Below are 8885 nucleotides of genomic sequence, written 5' to 3'. Positions count from 1 at the left end.
CCAGGGATCTAATGCCCTCTTCTGGCCTTCACTGGCACCAGCCCTGCTTGTAGGTAGTACACTGACAGACATGCAGGCAATGAATGTTTTATAAAAAAAAAAAAAAAGAGAGAGTAAAATAAAGATATTTTTTAGATACACCATGTACTCTTTCTCAGAAAGGTATTAGAGTGTACATGCCACAAAAGTGAAGATGTAAGTCTGTCTCAAGATGGCTCAGCGGGTAAACCATGGAACACAAACCCAAGGTTCAACTGCCAGGACCACACGGTGGAAGGACAGAACTGACTCCCACAAGTTGTCCTCTGGCCTTTACACACATGACATTGCACGTATAGAAGGAAATAAGCCAAAAGAGCAAAGTGTGGCCCCAGGAAGAGAGGCTTCAGCAGAGAAGGGAAGAAATCCCCAGGATACTCAGGGTCAGAAGCTCACTGTTCAGGACGTACTTAGTGTGTGTGCATAAGAATATTACATTTTTGTTTTTAAAACTAAAAGGTCAATATTCTGTTTACACTGACATCAAATGAAGATAGTAACTTTGAAAATAATCAAATGAGCTGGTAGTACTCTCGGGGGCGGGGGGAATGATTCTTAATCGTTTTCCTTCCAACTCAGTCATTCTGTTGTTTAATTAAATAAACTTCTTGTTTAAAAATATTTAAAATAATAGAAGGAGATGTGAAGGGCAGCAGTATCATATGAAAACATCAGCTAGGAACCCATACACCAACTGAGCAACCGTCAGACTGAAGCAGAAAGTCACAGATGGTCACACAGCCAGAGGGACAGCCATACTTACGAGGTTTGTGAGGTGGAGGAAGGGAAACAGAGGTGGTCAAAGACAGGAAGAAGACAAAGTAAAAGAACGGATATTCACTCCAGGAAAACCAGTGGGCAGAGACAGCTATGTCTCTCAGAGAGCACAGTTCCGATTATCAGTGAGTCAGATTTGTATATCCATAACAACGAAAATCTGTCTACTGTCATCAGAATAGAGATTTGATTATGCTATGGCAGTAAATAGGGAAAAGAGAGTCTGAATGAGCTTGGATAAGAAGCCAAGGACGTCTAAACCAGAGGAGTTAACGATATCAATTTTATTTAGGAACATGAGTACAAGAGACAGACTTTCACTTCAGCCACCGCTCATTACTCCATAATCTTAAAACAATAAATATAAACAAAATGTATGAAGTGACTCATTTTAGGCATCAGACAAGGATGTGGTCCTTGGGAGAAGGGAAGTATACAGGGTGAGTACCACACTCATCAGTGTTCTGGGGTGGGGGCACAGAGGCAGCAGCCATCCTTCAGGGAGATGGAAAGAGCTGGCGGTCAGGGCTGCTAAGGCAGCAACCACAGTTCTTATGCAATAAGGGAGAGGAAGTTAGCCATCCTGAATACAAATCCTGTGAGCATTTGCTCTCTGGAAAAGCCAGACAAACAAGGCTCTAGCCAGAAAGTTCTACTCCCAAAAGAAGTTCCAGAACTAGATTAACAGAGAAATGAAAAGAATAAAATTGTTCAGGAAATAACAGGAGCTGGGTGTAGTGGTGCACACCTTCAATCCCAGCACTGGGGAGGCAGAGGCAAGAGCAGGAGCTCGGTGAGTTTGAGGCAGCCTAGTCTACATAGAGAGTTCTAGGAACAGCCAAGACTCCACAGAGAGACTCTGTCTCACAAAAGAAAAAGAAAAAGAAAAGAAAAGAAAGAGAGAGAGAGAAAGAGAAAGAAAGAAAGAAAGGAAGGAAGGAAGGAAGGAAGGAAGAAAGAAAGAAAGAAAGAAAGAAAGGAGAGAGGAGAGAAGGGAGGGAGGGAGGAAGGGAGGAAGGGAGGGAGGGAAGGAGGAAGGGAGGAAGGGAGGGAGGGAGGGAGGAAGGGAGGAAGGGAGGGAGGGAGGGAGGAAGGAAGGAAGGGTAAGACCATGAAGGCCTGGCTTGTATGCTCCTGCAGTGGTAACTTGGTGCATCTTTTGTGAAGAGGCAGCTCTGGAGGGCACCATGACCAACACAAGACTAAGAACAAGAATCACATTAATTTGAAGGCTGCAGGGTAGGATGGTTCTGCAGTGGCTTTAGAGTTGAGGAGCACACATCCCTTGGTAAACTAATGAAAACCCATTGTGAGCGATAGGGTTTGTCCATGAGGCAGCTCACATCATAGTTTGATGGGCAGCCAATCTGTGAGACAAACACACAGACATGGCTTGAAATGGAAGGTAAAGGTACCACTGATACGTCCCAGCAGCATACAGGTGCTGCTTTACTGCAGAATTTTATTATAGACCAGGAATACCTTCTCCATTAGAAGCCTCAGACTTGATCTCTGTGCATCCTAATGGCCACAGTACAGCTTTCTCTGTTTTTTCACTGTACAGGACATACTTAGTGTATGTGTATAAGAATATTACATTTTTGTTTTTTAAAACTAAAAGGCTGTTTACACTGACATCAAATGAAAATAGTAACTTTGAAAATAATTAAATGAGCTGGTAGTACTCTCGGGGGGTGGGGGCAATGAATCTTAATCATTTTCCTTTCAACTCAAGCATTCTGTTGTTTAATTAAATAAACTTCTTGTTAAAAATATATAAAGGAAATGCGAAGGGCAGCAGTAGGGGTATCCTTGAATCTTAAAGCTGTGAATGATGCTGTGGTGCACAAGAGATGTCTGGGAGACATTTGTAAGGACAGCTCTGGGGCATGTGAGCCCATTGGAGACACTGAAGACTGGACTGTGTCTACAGTGAGCCTGAGAGTTTGGAAATCCGAGGCTTCCAGTTCATATGCCACAAATGTCACCCTGGTAAAGCTTTACAGGACTGGCTACAAACAATTTAACTAAACCTCAAACTCCCAGGTCCAGGATTTAGTCAGGACGATGCCGACACACAAGCGTGTTACCAGAGATTGGATCCTGGCACCTGCATAAAGTCTGGTGTGTTTGGGGCTGGAAAGATGGCTCAGCAGTGAAGAATGTTGACTGGAATTCATTTCACATCAGGTTGTTTCCAATGACCTGTAAATCCAGCTCCAGGGAAACCCTTCTTTTGGTTTCATTTGCATGGCAGTACCCATACCCACCAGATACACACACTTACACATGAATGAACGTAACATAAATCTTTTTAAAGAGAAAGATCAAAAGAGGGTAGGTGAGAATGAGGTGGCCTAAACTTTCCTAAATTTGGCAGGAAAAAGACAAATCTCATGTTACCTACCCATCAGTCTCTATGAGCAATAACCTGGACAATGACAAAACCAGAGCTAAGTACATCATGCACAACTCACTGTAAACAAGAGGAAGCTCAAAAAGTGGCTGCAGGTTGAGGAGCAGCAGAGAGATGAACCCCACTTTTGCCATCTCCAGCCATCTCCCTTTAACCCCCAGTGTGATCTGAGAAAATGATACTTATGTCTGACTTTTAGATATGTACTTGAAATGCTTATTTAATTTTGAATAGATAATGCATGAATATGCTTTTTAAAAAAAATCTAATAATTCTGTATTAGAGTTCATTCCAAGAGCCATCAGAGTTATGCACACACAATAAGGGATTTGTTGCACATAGTGATCTAATACAGGGGCTGGTAAAATACTCTATGTAATGCTATTATCTCAACATCTGATGTAGGAATCTGAAAGAAGATGAATAGAAAGCAGGGACATCAAGGACAAGCTGAAACCTCAAATCTGCTTAAGAATCAAGGATGGTAAAGCAAAGATGTGTGCACTCAGTGCAGTGACCTTCCTGTGCTGCAGGAGGCTCAGGGCTGTGCCCTTGGTGTACTGCAGGAGAAGCTGGTGGACTCTTCCCGACGGAAGAGTCAGGACTGGTCCATCAGTCAGAAAAACTGTAAGTTCTATCCAAGGAAAAGGACCCACTGCAAACTCAGTGCTGCCTCCTGACAGCACTGGAAGCTAGCAGGTAGCCAAAACAGAAGGCCTTTGCTTCTACCTCCCAAAGCTCATACAGCAATCTCTTTGGAGGCCTACTCTAACTGGAAAGGCACAGCATAAAGAATTCTGGGAAATATGGTTCAGCTGAACCAAGTTAACACCCTGCAAAGGTGCTATCCACCATAACAGGCTGTCTCTCACACTCTGTCCTCTCCATTTATTTCCCTGACCTTGAATGGCATCCAACATTAGCTAACAATTTCTTATATTTCCTACCTAAAATATCCAACATACAGCACATACATGCACGCACGCACACACACACACAGTTGGAAAGCATATGCTAGGCAAAATAAGCCTAAGTTTCAAACTATCTGGTACTTGCTTTTACACTAGAGATCACTTACTGGGCCAGCAAGACAACTCAGAGCATGAGAGCCCTTGCCACACAACCCTGAACCTGAGCTTGAGCTAGAAACCCACATTAATTAAGCCAGATGAGATGGCTCACTTCTATAATGCCAGCTCAAGCACTCTTACAGTGTTAGAAGAGGGAAGGCAAGAAAGTCACCCTGTAGTTACACAGTGGTGGTAGCAGAAATAACAGGAGAGATCCTGCCTCAAAAACAAGGTATATGGAGAAAACCAACTTCCAAGAATTTGTTCTTTGACCTACACAGTCTCAGTAGCACCCCTCTCCCTCTGCCCCCTCTCTCACTCACACATACATACTCCCACACATAAGATATTATATATAATATCTTTTTTTATTCAAGGACTTTAGTGAGAGCAGTTTTGCAAATTAGATTTTACAAATAACATTTTACAAATTAGAAATGTTATCCGCCTCAGCCTAAGTTGTAAATTGCTTCAGAACACACTAGACAACCCTTCTTTATTTCTTTGGATTCTTCTGCTCCATGCTGAGCTCCTGAGATGCATTTTTCTTTTCAGCTTCATTTTCATCTTCCTCAGAAGAGGAAGAATCACATTCCTAACATATCCATCCATAGCCTGCTCGTTTAGGAGATTTTTTTCAAAGGAGGATCTAAACAGTCCACACTCATCACATCTGAGGAGACTCTCATCGTCTCCACTTCCTTTGCAAGCTGAACATTTAGTTCTTAAGTCTGCAGCCTTGCTTCTTCTGTAACACAGACTGCCTCTGCGCTCTCTCCCTAGGAACTCTTTCCGCATGTTTTTCTTCCTCGGGAGCAAAGCTTCGCTCTTGTCCTCTGGTTCTCATGTTTCTTATTGGAATCTTCTTGGGCTCTCATAGCACATCTTCTGGGACAAACTTCACTGGCTCCTTCATGTGTCTCCTTGATCGTTTGGTTCCGTCTGGCAAGGTTTCCATGGCCATCTCTGCTCCATGTCGCTGCTCCCTGCCTGGTGGCACTCTGCGCATTGCCGATAACTGTTTTTCATCTCTCTCGGCATCCTTGTTAGAGGAGGATCAAGGCAGCTGAGATGATAACGCAGTTTACAGGTGTCACACAGTGAATGAAGATGCTGACTGATCATGGTTCTTCTTACGAACTCCACAACTGCAAAGCACTGTAGGAGGAGTAATGTCTTTTATGTGCCTCCTCCTTTTTTTACTTGGTTTCCTTTCCTTAGGTGCTTGTAAGATTGCTGGTACCTTCAACTTCTGCCCTGTAATTCAGCAAAGTAAGGCCAATATTCCTTTCCCTTCACTTTGAAGTTTCCCATTCAGATTTTGCAGTTCCTCTAATGATCCACAGAGCTTATTATAGTCTACATGAAGCTTTTCTTGCTCATTCTCTAATTTATCCTTTACATTCTTTTGTTCAGCCGTATTTTCCTGAGTTTGAATGATGCTCATATTTCTCTCAAAATAGTAATTCACAAAATCAGCAGTGAGAGCTGGTTGCTTACGTCTCTGCCTTCCATCCATACTAGAACTAGTATCTGATTTGTCCACTAGGAAGATATCTGTACTGATTCCCATCAGTTCTGCTCTGCGCATAAGCTGACGAATGGCCAGAGGTCTACTTGTGCTTCAAGTGGGCTGGGTAGCTTTTCCGCCAGAACTCAGGCTTGTGGTCTGGTAGATAGAGCCAGCTCTGCCTTGGCATGATATTGCTGTAGTCGGCACTGATCCTTGCCTGTGTTTCAGGGGACAGCTGTTTTTCTCTCTCTTGCAATGACATTTTACAACAGGATTGTAGAGCCAAGTAGTTTTTTCTTTTCCATTTTCTATCTAACCTGTCTGTATGCTGTTTACAATAAGCAAAAAATGGATCTGCTATATCCTCTTCTGCTGCTGCCTCTGAAAGCAGGCCTTCCTTCCGGGCACAGGTAACATGAAAATAGACTCTCCTCATGCCTGTATCACAGCTAATGCAAACTCCAGTTCTAGCAAAGCAAGGATCTTTACAAAAGCTACACTCCTTGGCACCATATTTAGAATAGTTCATTTCTGTTAATGTTACCGGTCGTAATTTACTAATATCTCCAAAGGCTACTCCAGGAACATATAGGGCACAAATAATGTGGATCCATCTTCCAGCATCCATCTCCTTGAAAATCCCATCCTGATTAGGACATAGTTCACAGCTAGGAGATACACCACATTCATAGGCATCACAAAACCAAGGCTCAGTGGAGTTTTCAGAAGCTGAACTCATAGTAGAGTCACTCTCTCCATCGACTCCATAAAACCTTCATGAACTTTAATGCCACAGTTGTCACACTGAATTATTTCATCTGCATCTTCACTATCATCTCTAAGATAAACAAAGCCAATCAGAATGTGGTCCATTTTCTGAGAACTCCAGTTTTGACTCTTCTCAAGAATCAGCGAGTCCTTATTACTCTTGCTTTGAGATAGGGTCAGGCTTGTCATTGGTCAGCTCCTCAGCAGTTGTACTGTTTCTCGTCAGAACTTCATTCTTCTTCTTCTTGCTTTGTTAGCAGAGCGCTATGGTCCTCACCATTGCCCTCATCATTCTCATCTTCCTCTCTCCCACTTCCCTCATCTTCATCATCCTCATTGTCTCCATCACTGCCCTCCTTCTGAGATGCCAATCTCCCCTTTCTCTTTCCTACAGTAGGGCTCCAGTCATTATCATCCTCACTGTCATAATCGTCCATATCATTCAGTTCTTCCGTGGATACAAAGTCGAAGAGGGTCTGATTTTGATGAAGATTCTGTTTCTTGAGCTCACTGACTTGTTCCTGTGTGGTGGTGGTGGTGGTGGTAGGGACAGAGGGGAGGTAACAGCAGGAGGGCTCGTGGTGGGTGTGGTGGCAGCAGCAGAAGCAGCTGCATTATCAGACACTATTGCCTTTTCTTTGTCCTTCTCTCCTTTTCTTTCTCCTTCTCTTTCTCCTTTCTCTTTCTAGGCCTTTCTCCATTTTCTTCTTCTTTCTTCTTTTTCATTTTAATTAGCTCTTTGATGACATTACTTTCTCTGTAGAATTTTTAAAGCTGTTCTTCTTTTACTTGGATATCTTCATTCAGTTCTAAAATGTTTTCCTCCAGATCACTACAGGAGCCTTCTCTGCTGTCCCTTGAAGGGTCTTCACTTCCATTACCACTCCCTTCAGAATCTGAAGCATCTCCAACTTTAAAATCACTGTCACCTGAGCTATCATAATTAAGAGCTCCCAGGAGAGAAGCGGCCAAAGGCTTCATCTGCCTCCTCTTGGAGCTGTGACCCATAAGGACTCCGTGAGGTGGTCCTTTGAAGACCTAGGGAAGGCTGCTGCAAGAGGCAAGGTAGCAGAGGGTCGCAGAGGGCAAGGAGACAAGTGGGAGAGCAGCTGTTTGGGCAGGGCAGGGCACCAACTGAGCAGGGGCAACAGGGGAGGTGGTGGGCGGTTGGGGGGTGGGGAGGTGGGATAACATCCCTCCCCCCACATCCCTCACTTCCCAGCCAGCGGTGGCAGGCCTGAACAGGCTGCCCTGCGAGGGGAACTGCCCCAGGTATATATAATATCTTAAAGTAAATACATAATCATGTATTATACCCACTGATCAGTATCTCCTCTTTTTCCTTTGAACTAAACCATGTGTTTTGGAAAATATCCTATGTAATACATTAAGGCTGATGAGATGAGTGGCCAGCAAACACGTGGAGAAGGATTTGACATGCTTAGCCTTCTGGGAGACAGAAGTTAAAACTGCCCAGAGACTTCACCTCAGCAGAGTCTCTCAATGGCTGTGATCAAGAAGATAAAATATCATCAACATTCTGAGGATGTGGAGAGGGGACACTGAATCACTGCTGGTAGGAGAGTAAATGTGTACAGCCACTATGGTAATCAACAGAGATTGCTCCAAAAACTGAAGACAGAACTGTCGCATAACCCAGCTATCCCACTCCTGGGTATATACCCAAAGAATTACAAATAGAGTAGAGCCACTCTCTCCATCAACTCCATAAAACCTTCATGGACTGTAATGCCACAATTGTCACACTGAATTATTTCATCTGAGATACCCCACAGAGATTTGCGCATTAATGTTCATTGCTGCATTAGTTACAACAGCCAGAAAATGGAGCCAGCCTAGACATGCATCAACAGATGAATGGATACCGAAAATGTGATACATATACACAATGGAATTTTGTGCAGCCATAAAGAAAGACAAAAATCAGGACATTTGCAGCAGAGTGGATACAGTTGAAATGCATGTGTTAAGCAAAATAGGCAAATACAAAAAGACACAGAACGAGTGTCCTTATATGTTGCAGCTGTATTTAAAATAGCATGTGTGTATGTATACACACACATATATGTATACATACATATACACATATGTATGTATATGTGTGTCTGTTACAAAACTAGAAAAGGGAGTATGAGACAGGGGGAAGGGCTCTTAAGGAAGAGGGAAAACAAAAAGAATGGAGAATGTGGATAAGAAAGCTGCAGGGTACTAACTTCATACAACATATGGAGGAGATGCTGCCAGGAGGCCGGGGAGGACAGCAGGTCATGGCACATATGTA

The 8885-nt window shown here is 43.3% G+C and overlaps 1 pseudogene; it reads right to left on the bottom strand.

Moving 5' to 3' along the window:
• Positions 1-4798: 4798 nt before the first annotated feature.
• On the bottom strand, positions 4799-7591 carry LOC116087535 (annotated as a pseudogene).
• Positions 7592-8885: the final 1294 nt, after the last annotated feature.

Source organism: Mastomys coucha, unplaced genomic scaffold, assembly GCF_008632895.1.
Source record: "Mastomys coucha isolate ucsf_1 unplaced genomic scaffold, UCSF_Mcou_1 pScaffold13, whole genome shotgun sequence".
In the NCBI taxonomy this organism is placed as follows: Eukaryota; Metazoa; Chordata; class Mammalia; order Rodentia; family Muridae; genus Mastomys; species Mastomys coucha.
This window is presented reverse-complemented; position numbering and strand designations above follow the sequence as displayed.